This window comes from Pinus tabuliformis, chromosome J (assembly GCF_031772625.1).
Source record: "Pinus tabuliformis cultivar Carrire ecotype Pingquan chromosome J, CPIR1, whole genome shotgun sequence".
Classification (NCBI taxonomy): Eukaryota; Viridiplantae; Streptophyta; class Pinopsida; order Pinales; family Pinaceae; genus Pinus; species Pinus tabuliformis.
Window position 1 is genome coordinate 735,658,888 of NC_142295.1, and position 16,278 is coordinate 735,675,165.

Genomic DNA, 16,278 nt, shown 5'->3' on the forward strand with positions numbered 1-16,278 from the left:
TGTTTGGTTTCAGAGAGGTTATTTGTATTCAGTGTTTAAGCATATTGTTAAGTGTGGGTTGAGTTTAAAAATTTGATGAAATGCAACCTACAGTCTTTGATGGTTGATTGAGATAGGTGGATTCAGAATGAATATTTTGAAACATGGCCCATAAAGGTGTTGAGGGTTGAAGCCTTCAATAAGGGAGTAGGATCTCCCTTCCGGTAGTTGTCGATAAACTTGATGAGAGAGTAGTAGCTTCCTTCCAGTAGGAGCTGGGGAAAAAAAAGTGGTAGGAGCTTACATACTAGTAAGAGTCTTCACCAATACAAGATGTAAAAAGATTCCCTTTATAATAAGAAAGAAGACATAGACAATAAGAACGAAGGTTTCTCCCAAATTAGATTTCCACCTAAAATGTTGATGTCCCTATGTGTTTATGTGTTGATTATGTGTTATGGTTTATCTTCTCTTTTCAATATTACTCATGGTTAATGCATGTTGATTTCCTAAAGATATAGTGAATCAGATAACCAGATAAAATTGTGAAGAATAAGTAAACTACATGTATAGTAGTTATGCTCATTAAAAACGTGTACACATGTGAGCTTCTTGAAGAGAAGTCGTGTATAAAATTCTAAATGTGCAATTGAATATTAATTGAAATGAAATTTGGATTCACCACCCTCTCTTAGTATTTATAACATAAAAGGGTCATGAAATTAATTGAAGAAAACATTGAAAAATATATGAATACCAAAAAAAGTTAAATATTTCTCTCATAACTTCCAATTCAATGGGAACCCCACTATACACATCTAATATCACATTTAATTCCCTAAATACAAGTACATATATATTATCAACCCGTCTTCTTGGTAGTATAATTAGGAAAAAATGTTATCTGAGATTCTAGATCTATGAGAATTGTTTTGCTCCATGATAATATTCACAAAACTAAAACTGAAACTACACATAATACCATATGGGACATATCAAATCTGGCTAATGACTTCTTAATATCATGATGAAATTAAATCTGGTTTATCAATTGAGTATGTTTAGTTTTTTAAAATATTGGTTGCTATAATCAATAATTTCCTTAAGACTGAACTTATAAGTAAATCCCAAATCTAATATCCTCTGTGATGAAATGTTGCCACTACCATCAGTTTACTATGAAGCATTGAACCTATAGTAATTAGTCATCATATAAAAAATAAAAGATGTAATTGAAGGATGCAATTAAACATGTAGGTGAAAATTTAGACCAAAATATTTGGAATCTTAATAGTCTTAGGGATGACTAACACTGTGGTTATTTGTCTATGTGCATGTGCAAAGTTCGACATGGTGGTGGTATGTCCAGAGCAAAGATATTGACAGTATGATCCATTAGGAATAAGTGAGCATTTCATATATTTTGAACATAGTTGAGTGATGGTATTAGGTAGGAAGTGAATGGATTGCAACAATCAATAGCATAACAGATCACCTATGGATTACACTATATTAAAATATTGGAACCCCACATTTTTAAATCTTAACAATATTTAAGAAATAATAATCAATGATAGGCATCCAGTTGTACCTATTATCAATGACGACGTTACATTTATTTAGAGGGGATTATTGTGGTTATGGAAGGGATTACAAATATGGGTGAGATGATACTCACCACATTAATACCCTCCTTTCCAAATTTCAGTGCATCTTTCGCTGCAAGTTTTTTCGAATTTGCATAAAAGCAATGGCTGAAGTGTCGCGAGACACACAAATTTATTAATCAAGAAAATAAATTACATAATAACTTTACAAGAGTTTACACACACACTCCAACACTCTTGCAATCAGGAGAATGAGCTATATATAAGCTCAATGTCTTAACCTATTCTAGTTATGGATCACTTATTGAATTAACAAGTGTCCATTTACAATAAATGCAATTATAACAAATATACTAACTATATTCCTAAATTGGAGTCTAAGATATGACACTATTCTAGATTCCATATCTTTTACAACAATATTCTATTTCTAAATCTCTCCAAAATTAATAATTATTCTAAATTAGTAAATATTTTATCGTAACTTTGTGAATTATGAATTATTTATTTTGGATCATCTAACATTCCCCCTATGATCCAAAGATACATTACAACAGATACCAAGTTCATCCTTGAACCTAGTAAATTTTATCCTGCCAAGTGGTTTTGTGAAAATGTCGGAGACTTGACTTTATAAAGGACACTAAACTGGCTTGATGATGTCCTTTGCAATGAGCAATCTGATGTGATGATTCTTGGTGTCCACATGCTTTGTTTTGGAATGAAAAACTGGGTTTTTGGCAATCTTTATGGCTGACTGACTATCGATGAATAATGATGTATCTTCTGCTTGAGGAATGCCCAAGTCCTGCAAAATTTTGTGCAACCAAAAAATTTCACATGTTGCTTCCCATGATGATATGTATTCTACTCCAGTTGAAGAAGTGGCCATTGTAGATTGTTTCTTGCAACTACAAGATACGGTAGCTGACCCCATGTTCATTAAGTAACCCAAGGTTGATACTCGATCATCAATACTTCCAGAAAATTCTGCATCTGAAAATCCACCAAGTACAAAGTTTTTAGTATTTTTGTAAAGAAGACCAAAATCTTTTGTTCCTTGGATTTATCAAAGAACGCTTTTGGCTCTATTCTAGTGGCTGTCATGTGGTTCCCGCATAAAGCATGAAATAATACTAACTACATAAGATAGATCTAGTCGAGTGGTTGTCAGATAAATCAGGCTGCCAATCAACTGTATATAAGTAGTGTTGTCCACTATGTCCTCCCCTTCAAATTTTGAAAGTTTCAAGTTTTGTTCCATGGGGGTAAGAACATGCTTGCAATCTTGCATTCCAAATCATTGAAGAACATCTGCTACATACTTACTTTGAGAAATGAAAATATGATTTGGACATTGGAATACTTCAACTCCAAGATAGTAGTGAAGTGGTCCCAAATCTATCATCTTAAAACCTGCATGTAACTCCTTTTTCAGATGTACAATGTGATCATCATTGTTTCTAGTAATGATCAAATCATCTACATATATAACAACAATCACCAGATGTTTACCCTATTGATGTACACACAAATTATCAGTAGATTCACTTCACTGAAAGCTAACTTTCTGAAGGTATTCGTCCATTTTGGCATACCAAGCTCATGGAGCTTGTTTTAACCCATTTAAAGCCTTGATCATTTTGCAGACTTTATGTTCTTGCCCTCCAATTTCAAAACCTGGCGGTTGTGTCATATATACACCTTCCTGTAAATCTCCATTGAGGAAAGCACTTTTAACATCCATTTGATGAACTTTCAATCCTTTTTGAGTTACTAATGCAAGTGTTAAAAGGATGGTGCTCCACTTAGTTGTAGGAGAAAAGTTTTCCTCATAATCAATCTGTTCTTGTTGCGCAAAAACCTTAACAACAAGTCATGCTTTGTACTAGACGATGTCTACATTTTTCTTGTACTTAATTCTATAAACCCATTTACACTCGATGGGTTTGACATGTTGAGGACAATCAACAAGTTTCCAAGTCTTGTTGTCTTGAACTACCTTATATCCTTCAACCATAGCCTAACTCCATTCTTTATATTCTACTCCCTCTTTGTATGTGGAGGGTTCAGTAAATTATTCATGATGAAGCCAAAATTTCCTTCATTCCTATTTGACCCCTTTGTTCCTGTTTTATTTTTCTCATTAGGCCCTACATCCTTCAAACTATGAACAACCCATTTTGGCAATAGATTTTCACTTGTTTGAGATTCTAAAAATTCACCTCATTATAAAGAGGATTAATGTAAACAGAGGTACGTTGATGAACTATAGATTCTGGGGCATAGAATCACCGTTAAAAGAACTACTGCTACTAGGAGATTTTGATGAAATCCCAGAAGACCTAGACTATGTTGGTGAAGTAGATGGACTAGATGAATCACGTTTAGAGGAAGGAAAATCAAGTTCATGCCAATTTTGTGAATTTGGTTGACTTTTAATGTTTATGTTCCTTTTATCTCCTTTTGTCTCTAGTTTTTGAAGAAGATTTTTTATTTGTTGAGCACTCTTACTATCAGTTTCATAAAAAATTACCTCTCTGTTGACAATAAATTTCCCATTTGACAGAAGCCTGTATCCTTTCTTCTCATCTGAATATCCAATCATTGTTCATTTCAAACTTCGAGAGTCAAGCTTAGTTCATTTTTCTTTTGGAACTAAGGCATAACACACGAAACCAAAAACCATAAGGTGTTTAACTTTAGGTGTGAAACCAAACCATCCTTCATAAGGTGTGATTCCATCCAAAGAATCAGTGGGAGACATGTTCCTTAAGTAAACAGTTGTATGGATTGCTTCTACCCAATAAATAGGACTTAACTTTTTAAAAGTTAACATAGATCTCGCCATTCCTAACAACGTGCAATCCATTCTTTATAGTACTCCATTCTGTTGTGGAGTGTAGACATTTTTAAGATGTCATTTTATCCCATTGTCTCTGCAATAAATTTGGAATTCATTTGAAGTGAATTTCCTCCATTGTCAGTTCTAAGAGTGCCAATCTTTCCTTTGACTTCGTTTTCAACAAGTTGACGACAGGTTTTAAACTTTTCAAGTGCCTCTGACTTGTTCTTCATGAAGTAAACCCATGTTATTATGCTAAAATCATTAATAAAGAGTAAGAAATATTTGCAACCTCCTAGAGAAGCTTACAAGGGTCAAAAAATGTCATTATGTACTAATTACAAACACATGTTTGCTCACCATGAACTTGTCGGGAAAGTCTCTCAACCTTTTTTTCCATAAATGCAAGCTTCACATCTTGCATTTTATTTCTTGAAGGTAGGAAGTCCCTTAACCATTTCTTGTTTTTGTAGGTGAGAGAGACTCTCAAATTTTAGATGTCCATATCTCACATGCCATAATCTGATAGGCGAAATGTTTGTGCTTGTTTCCCCAGCAAAGTCAAAATTCCTTGGAATAAATGTTCCTTTAATAGTTTTCCATAATCATACCCTATCATCATTGTTTTCATGCTATATTGTATTGAATTCATTTTAACTAGGCCATCCTCCAAAACCACTTGATGTCCAGCTTGTCGGATCGAGACTAAAGACACCAAATTATTTTTAAAGGCATCTGCATACCATACATTTCAAATCAATCTTTCTCCAATATCAGAAAGATAAACTTTAACGACACCTTTTCCATAAGGAGTATGTTTTGTATCATCAAAAAGAAATATTGAACTAAGGTGTCATTGTTGGAAGTTCCAAAATAAGTCTCGTCGAAAAGTCATGTGTTGATTTTCTCATGTATCTAAAATCCATGCATCTTCATAATAACATTTAAGAAAAGTGGAAATTAATACTACTGATTCTGATCTTTGACTTGATGTGAAGATGTATTCTGAACCATCATTATCTTGATCAGTGGCACATTTAGTTGCGGTTTGATGTAACTTTCAAATTTTATCAATGGAAATTCTACAATCTTCCGTAAAATGGCCCACTCTGTTACATCTTCTGCAGACAACTTGACTCAAGTCTCTACCTCTTCCTTGATATTTTCCTCTGCCTCTCCTTTAACCTCTACTTTGAGTTTGCCCTCTTCCTTGACTTTGACCTCTTCCTTAATTGTTTCCTCTGCCTTGAAAGTTGCCTTTATTTTGAAAGTTGCCTCTGCCTTGACTATTTCCTCTTCCCTGAAAGGTTTCTTTGCTTTGGCTTCTTCCATGACCTTGTCCGCTATGTGCTACTGGATGTTGATTGAAATGTCATCGTCAGTTGATGATTTACTTGTGATGCGCTCTATGAATAAGACATCTTCCCCTTGTTTCTTCTTTCCAAAAGTTTTGTCGTGTTGAGCTAACACCTCACTTAGCTCATCAAACTATAATTTTGTCTAACTTTCCAGTCACTTGTAGAGTTTCCAAAAAAATGCGTGTAAGAAGAAGGAAATCCAACAATTAGAATTGTGGTAATGAAACTATCATCTATTGTTTGAAATCAAGCTTTTACTATTTCTTGCTTAATATTTTTAAGCCTAGAGATATACTCAACGACATCTCCTCCTTAAGTTAGTTTTTGTTCAAGCAACTTAAGTTGTAGATCAACCTTTTTTATTCAAATTGTGTATCAAATATATCTTTGAAAGTATGCAAAGTAGACCATGCATCCGAGGCATTTTTAATATGAATATATATCTCATCATTAACTAAAGACTTTATAAGAGCTAGCGCCTTAACATTTTTAACTTCCCATTTTGGAAGTAAAGTTACATTTGTGGGTTTATTAGGCTTAATGTCTCCATCACATATGTCTTGCCATAATTCATTATATATTAGAGTGCTTTCAATGAGACATTTCCATGACTTGTATGATTTTACCCATTCAAGCTTATCAAAGTCAGAGAATAGATTAATTAACTTCGACATTGTAGTTTTAAGGCTTTGCACCAAAAAGAATCCAGCACAGGAAAAAGATGAGCAACACGTCACAGGAAACACGCCATGCAAAAACGATCTATTGGGGTTTGGCCTTGACCCTTGTATAGTTGTTGCAGGAGAAAAATGACTAAGCTTTGCACATGGCTCTAGTCAATTTCTCTTAAGAATTTACAATAAAAACTTTCAAAAATTGACTGATTTACAATCCCCTTGCAAAATTTTGTGCAAAAATCACTCTAAGCCCCCTCAAAGTAAAAAATTACTTTGAGTTACAATATGACCATCCCAAACTTTCAAATTGCAAAATTACACCTTATTTCTCTAATGATTACAAAAATAAAAACCCCTTATTACTCCAAATATTACAAAAACAAAAACCAAAAAAAGAAAACCTTTTCACTCCAAAATGATAAAACTTACACCTTATTACTCCACAAATATTACAAAATTCCTTATCTTTTTTTGCTAAAGCAAGATTTGTACCTTCTATTTCATTAAATCGGAAAACAAATTACATAAAATACAATAGTCCCAAAGGAACTGTGGGCCAAAGAAATAACTAACTGCCTAAAGCCTAGGGAACCGAGCTAAAGGCTTAAAAATCGAGCCAAAGGCCCGCAAACATGACTAAAAAACCCTCGAAATACAAACAAAAACCGAGACCGTTCGATCCCCCCTCAAAGATCTGACGGTCGAGGCTCAAATCGGGGCAAAAAGAAGCAAGCACTTTAAAATTAGAATCGGACCTGATGAGGAAACAGGGACCACATTATAAGGATTTCGGGTCCGAATGGGGGGATAACCCTCGAGCATGTATTTCACCTGAAATCCACCGATTCTCACCATGAAGCAAAACAAGCACGGAAGATAACCCTCACTCGGACCTGCATACTTTTCCTTAACTGTCGATTCTCCTCACCAGATCCAACGGCAGAGGATAATATTGCAAGACCAAAAAGCACAGAGAATTAGCGTGTGATTAACGACCTGGACCCACCAACATGCTCGCTTATTCTTGATCGTAGATTCATCGTGCTTGATCCAATGGCTGAGGATGATATTGCATGAGCCAAAAGCATTGAGAATTACCTCATTATCAGGGCGGTATTTCCTCCCCTCCCTTGACCACGTGTTGCTTGGTGAGTGGAATTGCTCCCAACTCTGAAATACCACTTCTAGCTTGAAGGGCATGCAAAAAGCCAGAAACCACCCCGAGAGCAGTATTGCCACCACAGAAGGAAATACGGGGGTTTTGAGTCTGCCGAGGAAGCCTGCAATCCGGCCCCTTGCACCATCCCATTTCCTCGGGCGCATGAACAAAAGGAAGATGAATATCCAATCGTCCATTCGAGAAACAACGTCTGATGAGCAGTAACCACCTGAGACTTCTGTGTTTGTACTTACAAGGGTTGAGGAGACTGACAGTGACCTACATCCCAAATATGACCTCACTTCAGAAATAACACTTCATAAAGAATCCAAGTCAACTAGACCCCATCTCTGTGGTTCTGTTTCGAAACACCACTCTATCCTCATCCACCTGATCATGATAATGCGCCTTTAATCTGTTCTGCGGCATCTCTTGCCAACTCAGCTCGACCCTGCTTTTGGTGCAGAGCACCACTTGATTGGCCAGAATGTCTGCCAATTTATTTTTCATCCTTCGCACATGGGAAAAACTCACAGTATGTAAGCACCAGAGGTGAAATTGAATTCGTTGAAAGACCTGAAGCAACCTCCAGTGTTTTGAGACTTTTTCTGGATCCGTGCCACAACTGATTCTCTTGAACGAGTTAATGATTAACTTAGAATCAGCTTCAACTATTATATTCTGGAGATTATCCTGCTTCAGGAATTCTAAACATTGCTCAAGTGCCATTAATTCCGCCATATTGTTAGTGGTTCTTCCCAAATGGCAATGGAAAATAAAAAGGATGCAACCATTTTCATCCCTTAACACCCCTCCAAAGCCAACAATACTCGGGTTGCCTTTTGAGGCCCCATCAATGTTGTATTTCAAAAAACCCTGAGGGGGAGGATGCCAGTAATCTTGCTTAGTGTCCAGTTTCATTACCTTCCTATCCAAGCCCTGTGGTATAAGCCCCTGCATACCCAACTGAAGAAGTATCTACATTTCCGCTTCTGAAGGAGGATTTCTTGGGGAAGTTCACACTATAGTACCTACTGTATCCTTAAGTTGTCTTAAGATCTGGTCAAAAATGTGTTGGGAGGAAATTTTCTCATTTTTGAAGATTTTGTTGTTCCTTTCTTTCTAGACATTCCATATTATGAAACTTGGTGTTAAAGCCCAAGCTGAGCAAAGAAAATCATAATCAGAGAAGTTTCGTCTCTAGTTATTTAGGGTGTTGATAATGCTTCCTTTGTCCCTGTCTGTCTGTTGGAAAATAGTGGCAAAAGTATCCCACAACCTGGAGGTGAAAATGCAGTTATTGAGAAGGTGTTCCATTGTTTCCTCTTGGGCTTCACAGAGCTGGGATCTGGAAGGACCCAGAACACCCCTTTTCCGAATGTTTTCCCAAGTCAAAATTTTCTTATGATGTACCAACCACATGAAGAGTTTGATTTTCATCCATCCTTGATGCCTCCGTAGGGTCTGCCAAACCCTGTCCGGTACACTGGAGTCCAACTCAAGGAGTATGTGTTTTGCCTCCTTAAGATTGAAGGTACCTTCATTTTTGTTGCCCCATCTAAGTTGGTCTTGCACCCCTGTCACTAAAATTTTCCTTTGGTCCAACATTTTCAGAAGTGCCTCATCTTTTTCTTTCAAGGGGCTATCATCCCTGTAATCTATATTCTTCCAGGTTCTCCATTTTCCTTCACTATTGGTTTGATCCCAAAAATATTTTACCCTAAGTAACCCTTTGGTATCAGTTTCTTTCTTAAGGTCCAGAAAGTCCTCTCTTAACAGTGTAGGTTCCTGTTGCCATTTATCCTCCCAGAACAAAGCAAGATCTCCCTCTCTGATTTCCCAGAAGCTATTCTTCTTTACTAAGCCTTTATTCTCCCAGGCCTTATTCCAAATGTGTGAGCCTTTTATGATGCCAGTCATCCTTATGTGATCATTATCTTTCCAAGTGCTGGCATATTATTCTTTCCAGATACTAGCCCACTGAGCCTTTGGATATTTTACCCAATGCCGCCATAATTTTGCTCCTAAAATTTTGCTTAGTACTTCTGGATCATCCAATGCAAGACCCCATGGTTTTTAGGTTTTCAAATCTTATCCTAGGCTACCAAGGCCCATTTCTTTCTCTCCTCCCCCTTACACCAAAGAAAGTCTCTTTGAATGGTTCTAAATTGTTGCAAAACTCTTTTTAGAGGTGGAAGGGCTGATAGCATGAAGACGGGGGTTGATTGAAGTACAACTTTTGTAAGCACTAACCGACCAGCCAAGTTTAAATATCTAATAGTCCATTTCTTGATTTTATCCTACATCTTATTAATCACCGGCTCCCAAATGCTCTTGTGCAAAGGTTTAATAGTTAGAGGAACTCCCAAGTATTTGGAAGGACATCCCTTTGAAAGCCCAGAATTTTGGAGATATTTCTCTAAATAGCAATATTGCTATTAAAGAAAAAAATCTTAAATTTGGAGAGATTAACTTCCATACCTATAGCCATGGAAAAGTCACAGAGGATTTATTTATAAGCTAGTGCTTCTTTGACTGTGGGGATTCCCTGCAACATAGCATCATCAACAAATTGTTGATGGGTCAAAGCCTGTCCAGTCTCAGAAAGTTGGAGACCCTTGATGTTACCAACATCTTTCATATGCTTGATAGACTGACCAAGTCCTTCCATCATGAGGACGAAGAGAAAGGGAGAGAGCGGATCTCCCTACCTGAGGCCTCTTGAAGGAGTAAAAGTCTTGGAAGGAGAACCATTAACTAGAATTGAAAAGCTGGAGGAAGTTACCAAGGCCATGACCCATCTTACCTAGTTATGATCAAACCCAAAGGCAATAATGACCTTCCTGATATAGGTCCAATTCAACTCATCATAAGCTTTGACTAGGTCCAATTGCATAATCATGCCAGCCTTCCTTTTGCTTAACAATGAGTGCACCACTTCATGCGCTTGAATGATGTTATTGAGAATTTGTCTGCCCTCCACATATCTAGATTGCTCCAGAGAAACTAGAGTAGGAAGAAGTGGTCTGTCTATTGGCAACCACCTTGGATATAATCTTGTACACCACATTGCACAAAGCTATGGGTCTAAACATGTCTGGAGTCTCAGCCTTTTCCTGTTTGGGGATCAAGGAGATGAAGGAAGTATTGAGCACCTTCAGAATCGTTCTATTCATCCTGGAATCCTCCACTACATTCAAAATATCTTGTTTAACAATGTTCCATCAAACTTTAAAGAAATCCACATTGAAACCATCAGGGCCTAGCGCTTTACCATTCTGCATTTCTTTGATGACCTCACTAACCTCGTCTACGGTCACTGGCCTATTAAGATTGAAATTGTCCCCTCTTGTTACAAGCCTAGGTATATGTCTTGTTAAGTCCTTGATAAAATGATCTCTGTCTGAAATGGTTTCCTTTGTTATAGGTCGAAAGTGTTGAAATAACATAGTTTCTATATCCTCATGGGAATTAAGTAAATGACCTCCCTCGTCCTTGGTCGAAGAGATCCTATTATGAGATCTATTCACCATGGTGGATCTGTGGAAAAATCTAGTGTTTCGCTCCATTTCTTTTAGCCATTGAACTCTAGATTTTTGTTTCCAAAATATTTCCTCTTGTTTACATAAATTCTCCTAGTCTTCATGATGTTTGGTGACTTGATCATTTCTGACTTTATCAAAGCCATCCGTGATAAGGGCTTGATTGAGTTCTTGCATTTTGTCTTCAACAACCTTTTTCACTTCAAAAATATTGACAAATTCATTCTTGTTCAAGTATTTAAGTCTGAGCTTGATGTGCTTTAGTATTTTGTGTAGCACAAACATTCTTGTACCCTGAATATGTAGATCTTCTGTCCACCATTTTGTAATGTTGCTGATGAAATCTGGGTGGGTGAGCTAGATATTCTCAAATCTAAAAGGTATGTTCTTGGGGGTACCAATGCCCTCAACCTTAAGCTGAACAGGCCAATGGTCCGAGCCTCCAAAGTGGAGAATTCTCGTTATCATTTCCTTGTCGATGAGCATAAGGTCCTATGAGATTATGAATTTGTCTAACTTTGAGGCTACTTGAGACTCTCCTCCTCTTTTATTGTTCCAAGTAAAGAGGCCATTACTCATATCAGTGTCAACTAGCTTCATATTATCTATAAAGTTTGAAATTTTGTAGTCTTTGATTAAAGTTCTGGTTCCTCTTTTTTTCTCCAAAAGTGATTTGATCATGTTGAAGTCCCCACCCATGATCCATGGTACTCCTGCATGTCTATCTCTTAGATCCATAAGAGAATCTAGAAACCTGAGTTTATCATCCATTCTTTGAGGGCCATAAACATTCGTGACCAGTTAAGTCTCCCTATCTCCCAGAGGTTGAATAGTCACTGATAAATAATTCCTAGATGCCTCGGCATCTATTATTCCAATATTTTGAGGGTTCCAAAGACTGAGTATGCCCCCTGATGTATTATCTACTTTGACTTCTAGAAACTCAAATCTATTGAGCCATTTGCTGTGAATTTCTTTTATTTTTTGAATGGAGCATTTAGTTTCCTGGATAAAGATCATATCCAGAGCTTATTCTTTCATTCTATTGCTAAGTATTCTTTGCTTTCTTTTACTACCTAGACCTTTAATATTCCAAGGTGTGAACTTTATTATTAAATATTTGTAAAGGAGTAGCTGGTTAGGTCTTTCATCTTGCCTAAGTCTATCATTAGCTTTCAACATTCTATCAATAGCTCATTCTATTTTTTTCTACCTCTTTTCTTTTCTGGGTCTCTAGGAGCTAATCCTGGTGTGGTTTTCATAGTTTTCACACCTTCATTGCCCTGCCTTTCATTGTTTGTTTTCCTTTCTAGCCCTTTAGCCAGAGTTTTCCACCCTGTTGAACTCTTCTTCAGGTAATGAGTCTACCCCTCCCATGGTCCCCTGTTTCAAGAACCGTTCTAGATCTAGGTGTTCTCTGTCAAGAATCTCCTGCAGTTCATGGTCCTCCATTTCCATCTCACTCTGGGTCATTTCTTGGTCCATCTCCAGTTCTCCATCGCTCAACGTAGTTTCTTTCTGTTTATTAATATCCTGTGTTTGTTCACTATCTTCTTCTTTCTCCTTCTCCCCTAGGCCTCCTTCCATTACCCGATCTACTTTTGTTATCTCTTCCTCTTCTTTGAGTACTTGGAACCTGTTCAAATTGGCCTGTTGCCATTTTGTTTGATGTTTCTTTGGTCCCCTTTTGTCCCCTTTTCCTCTATATCCCACTTTGTGAAAGCTTTCAGTATTTTTCATTGTGGTAGCTTTACTTCTATTCTCTATTTTACTAAGAGGGTAGTCTCTAAATAGGTGCCTATGCTCATGGCACTTGTGACATTTGAAAGGAATATGTTCATAATCTACTATTTGCACCCATTCTTCATCAAAAACTTCCATTGAAAGGAATATGTTCATAATCTACTATTTGCACCCATTCTTCATCAAAAACTTCCATGATGACCTCATCTGGTAGAGCTCCAAAGAGATCCATGTCCACACATATTCATGCGAAGGAAGTGTATTTTCCCCTTCTGGTGGCTTTAGAAGCTTTGACAAAATGCCCTAATTTGTTTCCTCTCGTAAATAACGATTCCGTTTGCTATTAATCAAGAGGTAGGGAGTAGAGTCTTACCCAAACCGGGACCGAAGTGAAAGTCTCTCGCTCCGGTACAAAATTCATCATCCATGGCCGCATGTAGAGGCCTACCACTGCATGAAAGTAGGGCCTACCTTCAAACACCCGATCTTTGTCCTCAATATTTGTAAATACCACAGTGAAGAAACCCTTTGACCCAAGATGTAGGTCTATGCTTCCTTTTGGTTTCCGATGGTATTTAATCCATGCTTGTAATGCCTTTTCAGTGGGCCATAATCCCATGAATTTACAAATGATAGCATAGGTCCGCATGTGGTCCCTATGCGCCTGCATAGCAGGATCATTTAAAGCTACTCTGGGTGTGACCTCACCCTTGGGTTTACATGGCCCCTTCTGCACTTTGTTTTCTGTTCCTGTTTCTTCTCTTCTTCCTCATTTTCTTTTGTGCTATTATTCTCCCTTGATTTGGTTAAATCTTGATCCTCTTCCATGTTCCTTTTCCCTTCTCTTGAAGGACCTCTGACAATTTCTATTGGTTTCTTACCTCGGCTGGCCATGGCCTACTAGTAGGAGGGAGTGGAGCTCCCCACTTTGTGCCCCTCCATGGAGTTCAACACTTGCAGAAACTTGAAACCCTAGCTCCTTGTTCGCTGTAAATCAACCCATAAGCAAGATATAATACTAAAGCAAAACCTCTCACAAAATTCCTTATCACTCCCAATTTACAAATTTTATAAAAAATAGTCATTCCAACAAAAAAATTCCCTACTCACCTCATTACTCCATTACAACAAAATCAATTTCAATAATACTTATCTCACCATTTTACAAAATAAAATAAAATAAAAACTACCATTATTCCTTATCTCTCCAAAACACTCCTCACTCTATTAATAAATTCTAATTCCTTTAAAATCAAGATTAAAAAGAATTAATGAAATTCCTTCAAACAAGTGGGTTAACCTCTTTTTGAAGTAAAACACTTTACATTGTAAACATAAATATTGAAATCGACATATATCCGAATGTAAGCCTAATGTTAACCAATTTCTTTGTTCTGCGCATGGATTGATCCACAAGTTGCTACTGCAACACAAATGAGTTGCGCTGGAATTTCCAAGATAATGAATGGTGAAAGCCTAAGGCATTCAAGAAAGATGTGAAAATATATAGTGGCGATTTGACTTTTGATAATCAGACACTAGGGTGTAGTTTTGTAAAGTATCTTGAATTGCAACATATCTCAGGGAAGTGGCTACAGTGAGATATCCAAATTAGCAAAGAGATTGCGAAGAAGATTAAAAATGTTTCGTTTTTAGAAAAGCAGTTTGCAGCGTTCGAACATACAGGGGAAGATTTGGATATGCAAGCTGGAGAATTTTCATGAAATTCGCTGAATTGGAAAAAGACCTAAAAGTATCTTTCGGGCTATGTTAAGACGAACTGCCCCTACACCAAAATTCTCCTCTTTTTTTTTAATCAAATATTATTTATTAGTTTTTTTTTTTCTTTTCCTTCATTAAAAAAATTTACATACCAAACAATAGTTTGCATACCTATTAAAAGCTGATTAATCTAATGGAGTTTTCCAAAAGCTAGAATCTCTTTTTGACATACCACAATAATGGCTGAAATGTCCTAAGACACAAATTTATTAATCAGGAAATGAAATTACATAAAAAATTTACAAGAGTTTACACACACTCCAACACTTTTGGAATGAAGAGAATTAGGTATATATAAGCTCAATGTCCTAACCTATTCTAGTTATAGATCACTTATTGAATTAACAAAGATTCATTTACAATAAATGCAATTTCTAACCAATCTATTAACTATATTCCTAAGATAGAGCCTAAAATATGACAATATTTGAGATGTCATATCTTTTACAACAATATTCTATTTCTATATCTCTCCAATATTAATATGATATTCTAAATTAATAAATATTTTATCCTAACTTTAGGAATTATGATTTATGTATTTTGTGTACAATATATTTCGGCATAATTACATTGCCAAATAAAGAATATGCATATTTGAGTAAAAGTTTAAAATAAATATATACTGATCTATAGATTGGATCATTAATTAAAATTCTCTTTTTTTCAGGGGAACAGGGCCGCTAAAGAAATTATATATCAATATATATTTACAATCTGTACATCGTATACATCATCATCAGTACAAATACGCAGCTATAGCAGCTCTGCAGGATTCGAAACAGGTCGGGAGTGTGCAAACCATCCGCCCAGAACGTCACATTGTGCACATTTACTTTTCGAGAGGTGCGAAAGTATGAAGTTGTTTCGATGATCTTCTGATATAATTCATATTCTGACTTTCAGATTCATCTCGTGCCTACCACGATTTCCATACCAAACATTCCACGATAGTACGTGGTCACCTATTTTTTCCACGATAGTATGGTGTTGCATGGGTTGTTGAAATTTTTACAATACACGAAGACGATAATGTGAGACGAGGCTTAAAGTCTAATTGATATATGTGGAAATTTCTTGCCAATAGTTCTTCATGGAAATGCGAACAAAAGAGATGAACAAGTGATGATGTAGGTCGTTCTCTCCTATTTTTTTTATACAGAGCACGCTATTTATTTATTTATGCTTTTTTTCCTTAAAATTTATATAAAAATGATTGTGTGTTAGTTATTTTAGATTAAAAAAAATTAATAATTTAATATTTGATGAGATTGTAATTTTTGAATGTAAAAATAAATTTAGTGTCTATTTTAATATTGGAAAGTATATGGTTCCATCATATAAATTTAAGATAAAAAAATATACCAAAATTTATATATATATATATATATATATATATATATATATATCTAATATTTATTATTATTATTATACAAATATATATACATTGAAATGTTTTTGATGGAAACAAAAATCTATCCGCAACCTATTATCAATAACCATTATAATTATACCATCTTTCAATAACATAATTAATATAATTTTTGTTAGTAATTTTGAAATTCATTTTTAATTTTTTAAATTAT